Raw genomic sequence first — 11595 nt, 5'->3', positions numbered from 1 at the left:
TTGAACACGTGGCGGTAGCACGCCAATAATTCTCTTGGATTTTGTTCAGGATACTCACAAGTTTAAACAAAGAATTATTGGGGTGTTACAGAAACCCGTTCGATGCGTAGTAAACATTAAATAAATTATGTAGTGTCTAGTGAGGACTTTTATTGAAATGTTGTATGCTTGAAAAACAGGTGCAACAAGGTAAGTTGTGTGTTGATAGGAAATTGTATGTTAGTGTGTTAATACGCTTATGTACTCAGCTTTGCTAATTGTGTGTTTTGTGTGTTTGTTGGCCTTGTCTTTATCTTGGCCCTATAATGACCAGTTTTTAATGTAGAGTAGTGGAAACAAGTAGAGATAAGCTTTTCAGGTGATGAAGCATATTCATAAATGAGCATGAGTGAAGAGCGAATCATGCTAGTTTCTATAAGTATATGAACGTGTTATTGCTTTATTTATTTATAACTTTATTTATTATATGTGACTAACAAAAAGGGTTTTGAATTTCGGTTTTGTTTTAATAAGGGCCTACAATGGTTTCAAGTTGTAGGTCGACTTTATTTTACTTCATTTGACTTTGGTTTGACTTTACTTTCGTTGTTTTATCTTCAATGTTGACTTGGTTTGAAACGTTTTGTAATTAGTCTTCCGCGGTGTATCTTTGATAGTTGTCTTAACTTTTATCACGGTGGCGGTAATGTCTTAGATATTCCTATTTAAAAGTTTTAAACAGGGCAAAACAAATATTTTTAAAAGAAAGGAATTTCTAGGGTGTTACAAAGTGGTATTTGGGAGCTTTGGTGGAAATTTTATTACCACTAAAGCTAAAAGGAAAAATTTTAAATTACCACCCAAAAATGTAACCATTTTCAAACTAACCACCCGTTTAATTTTTTATTTTAAATTACCACCTCTTAAATTAAATAAATGCTCATATTACCACCCATTTCAAAAATCCGGTGGATTTTTCGTTCGTGGGCCCCACCTAACGCTTATTTTGACCCTTTAGACTGATTTTTTTTTCTTGATTTTTCTCTTTAAAAACGTTCTCCTAACTTCAATTCACATTTTTCTCTTTGAAATTTGGTAGAATTTGGTGAAGGAAATGTGAATTAAAGTTTAGAGAGCGTTTTTAAAGAGAAAAATCGAGAAAAAAAATCAGTCAAAAAGGTCAAAATAAGTGTTAGGTGGGGCCTACAGACAGAAAATCTACCGGATTTTTGAAATGGGTGGTAATGTGAACATATATAATTTAAGGGGTGGTAATTTAAAATAAAAAATTTAACGGGTGGTTAGTTCGAAAATGGTTATATTTTTGGGTGGTAATTTAAATATTAACCAAGCTAAAAACGTGTTTTAAGGTGTTTTAGTTTTAAACATGGCCAAGTACTTATTTATTGGTAAAACTTTTAGAGAATTAATTTTTATTTTATTCTAATTATTTTATTTTGGACAGATTTAATACTTATTGATTAAATTCAAAACCCAAATTTTTTTTTTAAGTGGTTCGAATTTTTTTTAGGGCCGATTTTTTATTTTATTTTATTGGAGGTCCGAAAATATCTATACTGTATATTAAAAGGTGTTCCTTTAAAAGGAACGGTGCACGTGGTACTCTTTAAAGTATGTGTGTCTATGTCACAATGCCATGTCATCATCCAATGTATATGCGCAACGTAAGCTAGCCACTTCATTTAACAAAATAAAATATGCTTTCAACAAGATTCGGACCCATAACCTCCAATACATATATGTAATACTTTTACCATCTCAACCAACTATTATTAATGTTTTTTTTTCCACTCTTAAATATTCGGCAATGTCACCTGGTCTCAGCCCCTGATCAACAACTATGCCGAGCCTACTCAGGATCTGATTGCTCGTGATCATCTGCGCACAAGCCTACTCAGGCTCTGATTACTCTTGATCATCTGCGGACAAGGCAAGCCTAAATTAGTACTACTAAACAATTCAGAAATCAAGCTGGGATTGTGTTTACTTTCACACGGGTGGAGTGAAGACTCAAAATTTCAAAATTAAGCATTTACCAATACATAATTTGCGAGCCTCAGGCTTTCAGCTAGATTGTATTCCTGCTTCAATTTCTTATGATTTTTGTCAATCTCGTATGCTATACCTTAATTTTTCTAAGCCTTCTTGTGGAAACCAGCCTAATTACCCAAAACATGTGAAGTACAATATAAGTTCCAATTTATCTTCAAAAGTTGAAAGTGAGCTTTTAAAAATTTCAGACAGAGTGATCGAATAAGATGCTCAAGTATGATATAGTAACTATGCCTTTAAAGTTTTCCTGGAACAACCAAATTGATATACCAATTACCATTAACCAAATTGTATAACCTGTTGTCCTTTATATACTCATGCTTAACTGAACTTCAGAGATTTATCAACATTCACTACAACAAATAAGATCAAAGAGGGCGATTTAAATTGCCCTCTTAGGTTAAAATTTCGCCCTATTAGGCAAAGAGGGCGATTTTAAAATCGCCCCTAAGTTGCCCTTTTAGCTTCGTCCTATTAGCTTCAAAGGGCAACTATAATCTTTCGCCCTCTTTGTTAAAGATCAAAGAAGGCAAAAAATTTTGCCCTCTTTGATCAAAATCAAGGAGGACAAAGCTTACCGCCCTCTTTGATCAAAATCTAAGAGAACAAAAATTTTAGCCCTCTTTGATCAAAATCTAAGAGGACAAAATTTTCGCCCTCTTTGATTAAAATCTAAGGGCAAAATTAAAGTCGCCCTCTTTGTTCATTTTTTAGTTTTTTTTTAAAAAAAAAGAATTCTAAGAGGGTACATTCAAGAAAAAAAAAAAAAAAAAAAGGTCTTAATATGCATAAATTCTAATTTTGTCATTATATATACAAAAGTATTAACCAAGTTTTTCTAAATAACAAATAGCTAAGCCAAAGAGTACTAAAATTTAATAATGTTTTTTCTAGGACATGAACTATCAAGCAATCTTGTCATTCTTGCAGCTTCTAGCATCCCCTTTTTTTCCATCTGTAATGCAACCCGCCTTTTGGTGTCCATCCCCAAAACATCAGCACATTGACTTGATCCCCTGACTGCAAACTTGGCACAAACAGGTAAGAAACAGTTTCGAGTCCTGCAGGTTTTAATGTGACTGTTAATCCTATTCGAGAAGAAAGGGAAAGTTACAATTCACAAAAGTCAAGTTCAAGAATAAAATACTAAAATGGAATGTTTGATGAACTACTGCCAAAATAACATGTAGAAAAGCATCAGTCTGAGCACCATGTCTTATACCTACTGAATTATATAAGAACTTGTCCAAGATTCCTCTAACATAATAAGCTAACATAACCATGGCATGAAAATGCATCCACATGACAATTTTATGTAAAGAGTAAGCTAGAAAATATTACCTCTATCAAGCATTAAGGCCAATCTTCTCCATGACTAACCGAAGCTTTTGTTCTAGGTCATCTTGTTTCTTCTTAGAAACTTCCAATTCATCTCGCATCATATTATTTTCATTTTGTAGTTGTTCCTAGAAAATCACATGCATATATATTACCAAGAAGATAAAAAAACAACAGAAGGACTTCCATTAGAAAAGATAAACGTAGCTATATATGAAAAATATAAACTGAAGATAAAAGGAATAAAATATATATGGAGCTCATCGCTAAAAAAAGATATAAAGAACTCTCTTCAGGCTACGAGAAACAGGAAGGTTACAAATTTAGTGCACAACTAGGATGAATAATTAAGGACAATAAGGAGATTAATTTAACTAGGAGTTTGTGTTGCAATCATTATTTGATCAAACTGGGAGAAATTAAAGCAATTATCAGTGACTAACCTATAGCAACAATGGCCATATCTATGAAGCGTATATGAAATACTATTAGCATAAGGTGAAGCAACCATATTGGCTCACCAATATTCAGCAATAGGAAAAGCCCAAAAACTCAGCTCTAGCACCTATTCATAAATAAAGCAATCATAACATATTTACCTTTTCCTTCTTTAAGTTGTTGAGACTCTTGAGAGGTAGACCCTTCGGGCTCATTCATTGTTCTTTTCCCTACAAAATGAAGGAAACAAAAATAGAAGATAGAAACAAAACTATAAACAGTAACATAATATGTAATCGAGCAATACGGATGTATACCCTGAAACAGGTGCCTCAACGGACAACCTAGGAATGCAAACATGGGTTATAATTCTATGCCACTCACTGCATAATCAAATGACAAAAAATCTTGATTAAGGATCTCTTCTGAATATTTAATTTGATTTTTTTTTATTTTTCTTAGTTGAATTTCTAATAGGGGTTCTTGTAATTTTCTGTATATCTGTTCTAGATTCACACACTAGTGTTCAAAAACAAGGTCCTACAAAGATCACATGTTTATCTTCTAATAAGCATAGTGAGACACTTCAAACATACATTAAAGAGTAAGCTTTATGGTTTTAAAAATCTACCATGATCAATTATATTGCATACATGTGGACACAATTAAAACACGGAACGACAATTACAAGACTTTCGAAAACATCAAGATAAATATGCTTTCATGTACTCGTACTCCATAATTGTTACGAAAGATAGGCAGAAGTGTATTGCAACTCTTCTGTCAAAAATCATTTCATACAAGTAATTTGTCCACAATTTTCTTTTATAGCATTGACAACATGCACATAAAGCAAACTTATTCTTAATCAAATACGTAGTATATATGAGTTAATTATGTTCATTGGCACCTTCAGATACACAAAGACAATTAAGAGATTACTCAAAGCATCATCACTAATAAAAAAGGGGAATAAAAAATGAAGTAATTGCTGAAAATGCTCACCAAGATGGCAACTGTTTGACTTCATTTGAAGTGCTGGACTAGGAATATTTTGAGTGTTTGCATCAAAACCACAGCCATCTAGAGACTTGGAGAGCAAGAGTGAAACCTCAGACACAAAAACATTTCATCTCCTCTTCTGAAAATTAAGATAAAGTGGGATCAACTATCTCCAGAAACCTACCATCTTGACCAAGTTGCCGAGCTCAATACACCAATTCCTTGCCAACTTTCAGACACTGCGCGACACACCCCAATGTCCTTGCCATTTCTCACGGAAGAACCCCAAATGCATAAACATCTCCCTTGGAAGTAGTAAACATGTAATTCAGATCAATATAACCTATGTTTTTGGGAATATTCTGTCATAGCATCTGATGCATAGTCAGTTAATACATGTGCAATCCCAAAATCCAACAACTTTAGAATAGAAACTATTTTCAAGTACATTGCTAGGCCTAAGGTCGCGATGCAATACAAAAAAAACATTAACACATTCAAGACCACAAGCAATGCCAAGACATATAGAAGCTCTCATAGACCAGTTTAACTAAAATTTTTTTATCATCTAATAATGCAGCTAAGCTTCTGCCTTCTACAAATTCGTACACCATGACTATATGATCATCTTCAGCACAACTTCCTATGTTTGTCTATCCCTCAAATGACAGAGAAGCTATTACTGATAGACCTTTCACCGACTCACTGCATAATCAATGTCTGTCTATCCTTTCTAAATAAATAAGAAGCACAATGTGTTTGATAAAAAATTATAATCTAGTCCATTACAATCCAAAAGTTTGATAATACTAAATAATTCACTATCTTTAAAACTGAAAACTAATTTAGTCCAATAAACTTAAGACAGGAACGCTTAAAGATTACAGGTTAACAATTATGAGTTTATTAATGAAAAGTACCAAATCATAAACTAGCTCTGAACATAGCATGAATACCTAAAAGGCTTCACAATCAATAAGTAATCTGTAAACAAACTACAATCAACTACTCTTATACATTACATTTTGAAATCAGATAATGAGGTAATTAATCATATACTTATCCCCAATGATCATGCATCATAAACACCTGTTCATACAAAACAATTTTATTATTATTTTTTTTAATCAACAGTCTTTGAGGCGTTTCATCAAACACTTTATCTGCACTATTTGAAAACTATAAACTTTTCTTTTTTACCGGATTCTTTATGGCATTTCATCAAACACTATATATGCACCATTCCAGATTATTTAAGTATGATTATTATAGGTATTTCATCAATTTTTTAACAGGTAAAATCGAAAGCTTGCTTGACTCGACAAAAGTAGCATGCTATACAACAAATTTCGAATCCAAACAACAATTTAATTTCAATAACAAAAACATTCGAGCAATTAACTAGCAATAAACCCTAGATTGTGAAATTGATAGTCCATTATTTAATACTACCTGAGAAGCCGCTTCAATGGAGGATCGAGAAAGCTCAAATTCGCTTCAATGGAGGATCGAGAAAGCTCAAATTCGATTCAATGGAGGATCGAGAAAGCTCAAACTCGCTTCAATGGAGAACTCGAAGTGTAGTTATCGCATTGTGAGGAGAGAGAGGGGTTTTAATTACAATTTTTTGTCTTGGGGTTTGTTTTACGGAGTACAGTAGAAGTATTTGTTTATTTGTGCAAGCAAGGACGACAACTTCTTTTAATTCGCCCCCTTATTGTTTATCAAAGAGGGCAATTGTTTAAGTCGCCCTTATTGTTTGATCAAAGAGGGCGAATTTAATTTAGTCGCCCTTATTGATCAGCTATAAGGCGATGACCAAATTTTCGCCCTTTTTGATAACAATATAATAGGGCGAGTTCTATATGCCCTATTTGATGGTGTTTAAGAAGGCAAAATTAAAGTCGCCCTCTTTGTCAGAATAAAATCGCCCTCTTTGATCTATTTTCTTGTAGTGATTGAAGTTAAACACCTATAAGATATATATTATATCAGAATGATCTCGCATACTTAGGCACTTACAACGAACTGAGATTTTAATCACTCCGACATCTGCAAACCACTCCAAAAATAAGACAAAATGCTGAGGGATAAATAGAAAGATTGATGGGGTAGAGATGTAAAGTTTTTTTCCTGGACACTCCAAAATAGAGAGGATTAAAAGGATTAGCTTAATAATCATGGGCAAATCTCAATGATTTTGTCTAACTCGATGTTCAAGACCTCCCTAACTCCATCCCTATGAGATAAAGAACAAAAGAAGAAACCTTAAGAGCAAACATAGGGCAATTAAATTTAGCATAGAACTAAAAAAATAAGAATAAAAATAATGCAGAAATCTTAAATACTAATTATAAAAAAAACCCGTAGCTAAATATGATACTCGTAATATGGTCATGCTTTCTTTTCCCAGACACAGAAATCGAGCAAAGGCTCCCTAATGAAATATGATCCATTTTAGAGCTGGTTAAGCTTAAGACAGCATTTACACAAGTAACATCTTCCTCAAACATACCTCAAAATAACTTCATCTTCAGTCTCAGACATAGGTTTGAAAAAATTGTCAACCATTCCGACCTTAGGAGACTGATTCCTTACTGATATTCTGTATCAAGAAATCAGCGGCCATTTCTTAAGAGTTAACAACCTAAAGAGCATAAGAACAAACATCAGGTAACGTTGACAGCAAATTTTACTTGTCAATTTTTTAGAAATGATGAGCAAGGGTGAGTGTAGAAAGTGACGGCAGAGATGGCACATCAGAATGCCTTGGTGATCCGTGAGATACATCCATCCTAAGAATTTTTGTGGGCACTTTGGAAATCAGAGTATAGGAGTATGCTAAACAGTCAACATGAAGTTCAACCCACCAAGCTGGATAAAGAATAGACAAATATGAGAAGCCACCCACACTTACGAGAAAATCAAAAGATAAAATATATTTGGGCAGCTTCCAAGAGCATTTCTTCTTGAGAAAAATTTGTTTCTCATCTCCTTCTTTTTCCCTTTTTACAGGCTAATAATTTATGTTTTATATGTTAATGATTTCATTGTGAATGATAAGTGGATATTGTAGAATGATCAAATGAAATTAGGAAGGAAAAACGACAAATATATATATTAGTGATTAACTTATGGATTTCTTTGTCATATGTTCTATGCCCCACACCAACAGCAATGACAGGCATACCTTGATTAACACAAAAAAAAAACAATTGTAATTCTGAATTGAGTAGTACCGGAAGCCAAATGCACCCTGAGGAAATAGATGAAGGTAGTGTTACCTATTTTGAGTAACCTGAAAGTCCTACAATCTGAGAGTCATGCACTTTTCGATAAAGCTCAGCAGGAACAATAGTTTTCTGGAAAAATGAAATCACTGGATTAGAATGTTATATCTTAAATTCAGGCTCCTTATGATAATTTATCCACCTAAAGACTCAAACTTCCGAGAAGACGCTAGTGATAACTGATAAAGTGATAATATACATCATGACCTGTGAATTGTATGACATGTCTCCGGACTGTTACTAAAGTAGCGATCATTAGTTGCACTTACGGTTAGTATATTGTCAATATCATTTTGCACCCTCCAATTTAAGCTGTCAATCACCTGCAGAAACTCACTAATGTCAGATAAAACTTCAATTTATGTAGTCTAAATAAATCAAGAATGTATGGCAGAGGTTCAATGTAATCCCCCGTATTTTTAACTTAATTATAATTTATTTATATATTATTCCAACAAATATTTTTATGTCAGTTTCATTAAATTAGTTATTTTTTTATGAAAAGATTTAAGTAAACTAACATGTTTTTACTAATTTACAAACAATTTTAACATTATAGCCCAAAACCCAAATATTACTCCTAATCTAATTAGGAAACCCAAAGCCCAAATAAAACCCTAAAAAACCCTTACCCTTCTCCCCCTTCTCACGTAAAAAAAAAAAAAAAAAAAAAAAAAAAAAAAAAAAAAAAGAGCTTTCATTCTTCTCCTCCTTTCCCCTGCTCTCACGTACAACACCACAAGGAAAAAAAAAAAAAAAAAAACCCGAAGCTGCCCTGCCGCCGCGCCCGCCTGACCACCGCGCTGCCAGCACAGCCGGCGACCACTGCAGTTCGCTCTCCTCTCTTCTCCTTCCTCTTATTTCTCTTTTCTTTATTTCTTGTTATTTTGATTAAAGATTCAATTTTTATTTGATTTCAATTATAAAATTATTGTTATTAGGCTTTAATAGTATGTATAAATTACAAAAGATTATAAATTTATGGGTTTTGTATGTCTAAAGTATTAAATAAAATTTCAGATTTGGTATATGTATGAATTTAGGGTTTAAAGTATTGATTTTTCATGTTTTAGGGCTTGATAACGTGTTAATCAAGTCATCTAATCATACTATGTTTAAATTACATTAAAATACAAGTATCTTAATCATAAATAAATTTTCAGACTTATTAAAGTTTCAATTTTTATGAACAAGTAGTGTTAATTTCATGTTTTTATGCTTCTAAACCTATAAAATAATTATTGTGAGTATTTTGTGATTGAAAAAGCTTTGAACTTTATATTCTAACTTTAAAAATAATTTTCAGATTTCATACCTTTTATTTTGAAGCCTCTAATTGCATTGAATTGATATATTCTTGGGTTTTTAACACACTAACTTGCTATATAATGACTAATTCAAGTAATTATACTTATGGGGTTATTTTATATATTTAAAACAAATTTCCAGATTTATTTACCCACTTTAAAGTTGCTGTAATTTGATATAAAACACTATATTTTCATAATTCTAACATATAAACTTAAAGTTGGGATGTTATATTACTAACTTTGATTTTTGGGGACAATTTAAAGGCTTTATTTTGGTGATTTAAGAGGTTTTAAAGTAGTTTAGTATTGCTGTAATTTTAATTGCTTTGGTATTGATTTATTTCTAATTGTTTGGTTTAGGAGAGGACTTTGTAGAAGGCGACTTCTAGTTTTAAAGTGGCCAACCGGATTGTTTACACAAGGTACGTACAAGATACGAAACCTTGCTTGTAGGTGCATGTTTAAGGACGGATCGAGAACTTAGTATCATGTATAGGATTGACTGGGTTAAATTGCCTGGTTATACATTGTGAATTTCAAATGATGTGCACTAGTTTATAATGCAAGTATTATTTGTGCTTTATTATGCAAGGTGCGCTTAAAGGCAAAGGTATGTGATTGGTGTAAAGATCAAATTATTACTCGTTCATGATTATGTAAACAGGATGAGTAAAGGAGAAATTCAAGTCTTGTAAGACGAGGTTAAGTTTTGGGGTGCCTTATGCACTCAAGGTGCTTATACACCGAGGTAGTAGTAATGGAATAATTAATAAATGTTGTTTGTCACTAATAAATCAAGAATCTAAATTGAGAATTTGCCATGTTTGATTGAATTGCTTTTGGGATGTTTGTATTGATATGTATAGGAGTCATCACCAAGTCTAAACCTGTAAATCACGTAAAGTGCAAAATGGATGAGCAATAAAACTCTGGAATGGTGCACATCTGGAGTAATGACAATCAGGGGGGTTGGGGTACATGGGGTATTAACCGTGTACTTTTATCGAGGCCGTCTGCAACGAGTCTCCTATTTCAAATATTATTTTTCTAAAACTAGGAGTTAGGTGAGATCTCATACTAACTACGGTCACGGAGTCGCGCCCGTGGTCGTTGGATGTTTATTGATGTTTCCGAAAGGAGGCATGGGGTTTTTCTTTATTGATGTTCCAAATGGGACATGGGTTGGACAACCTTGTCTATTGCTAAATCCAATGAAATAAATAAATGAGTCAGTTAATATTAATTAGTGAGGTCTTAACAAATTTAATAATCGAGTCATGAATTGAGTCTATATTTAATGATGCTTGTGCTTGAATATTAGTAGCATGTTAGGTATCTTCTTAATTTGTTTTCGCAGCTTGTTTGCTGACTGCGTGCTTTTGTGTGTGTCTTTCTTTGGTCATGGCCTTCGCCTTTCAATGACCCTGTGACGATCCAATTTTTACACTTGTAATATTGGGGAGCAGAATAACCACAGGTTCTTGCACATGCAGCATTCATCAGGGTTGTGGGATCTTGAGTAGAGAGTTGGTTGTTTGCATATTATTTCTTTTGCAAGTTTGAATTTATTTTAATTCGATTTTAGTTGACACTAATTCTTTTGGGTTTGAATTTATTTGAACACTGAATTTAATCACTTACTACTTTTATTGGGTTTTGAATAAGGGCCTTAATGGTTCCAACTTGTAATACTTATTTTGATTTAATTCCTTTGTTTTGAGGTTTATTTAAAACTGTTTTGGTTTTCCGCTGCAAATTTCTGAGATAGCCTTAACGTTTGAACACGTGACGGTAGCACACCAGTAATTCTCTTGAAATTGTTCAGGTTATATACAGGTTTCTCACAGGTTTTTAAGAGAGAATTATTGGGGTGTTACATTCAACTGAAATCAATCTTGATTACCATTTGAGAAACCTCACATATGTATCAGTAGGGTACCCGTGATGCATATTCTGAAATACAACATGGAAAATAGGGCCGTTAATTTATAATCAATGCTAGTCTAAAAATTCCCGAAGATATAAACTTCAACACTCTTCATAAAACAAGAAGTATAAGTAAGTTTAACCAATGCAAAAAAAATTTAAAAATACAGAACTACGTGCTAGATCAAGTATAAAATCCACAACACCAACTCATACTAAATGCAAACCAATAAACAAAT

General features: G+C 32.9%; 2 long non-coding RNA genes across 4 annotated transcripts; both read right to left on the bottom strand.

Annotated features, from left to right (window-relative positions):
* Positions 1-1285: 1285 nt before the first annotated feature.
* LOC145559544 (uncharacterized) lies at positions 1286-8804 on the bottom strand. 2 transcript variants are annotated; one of them, XR_014092760.1, is made up of 5 exons: positions 8390-8804; positions 8115-8192; positions 7346-7704; positions 6803-6882; positions 1286-1919 (listed from the first exon to the last, which is right to left on the bottom strand). It is a non-coding gene; the product is annotated as an uncharacterized LOC145559544 (long non-coding RNA). The 2 variants fall into 2 exon arrangements; XR_014092759.1 differs by having other exon boundaries at positions 6803-7704.
* On the bottom strand, positions 2814-5269 carry LOC145559543 (uncharacterized). 2 transcript variants are annotated; one of them, XR_014092758.1, is made up of 4 exons: positions 4834-5269; positions 3990-4058; positions 3394-3518; positions 2814-3113 (listed from the first exon to the last, which is right to left on the bottom strand). It is a non-coding gene; the product is annotated as an uncharacterized LOC145559543 (long non-coding RNA). The 2 variants fall into 2 exon arrangements; XR_014092757.1 differs by lacking the exon at positions 4834-5269 and having other exon boundaries at positions 3990-4134.
* Positions 8805-11595: the final 2791 nt, after the last annotated feature.

Source organism: Chenopodium album, chromosome 9 (genome assembly GCF_948465745.1).
Source record: "Chenopodium album chromosome 9, dcCheAlbu1.1, whole genome shotgun sequence".
In the NCBI taxonomy this organism is placed as follows: Eukaryota; Viridiplantae; Streptophyta; class Magnoliopsida; order Caryophyllales; family Amaranthaceae; genus Chenopodium; species Chenopodium album.
The sequence above is the reverse complement of the archived record's forward strand: the minus strand, read 5'-3'. Positions and strand labels throughout refer to the sequence as shown.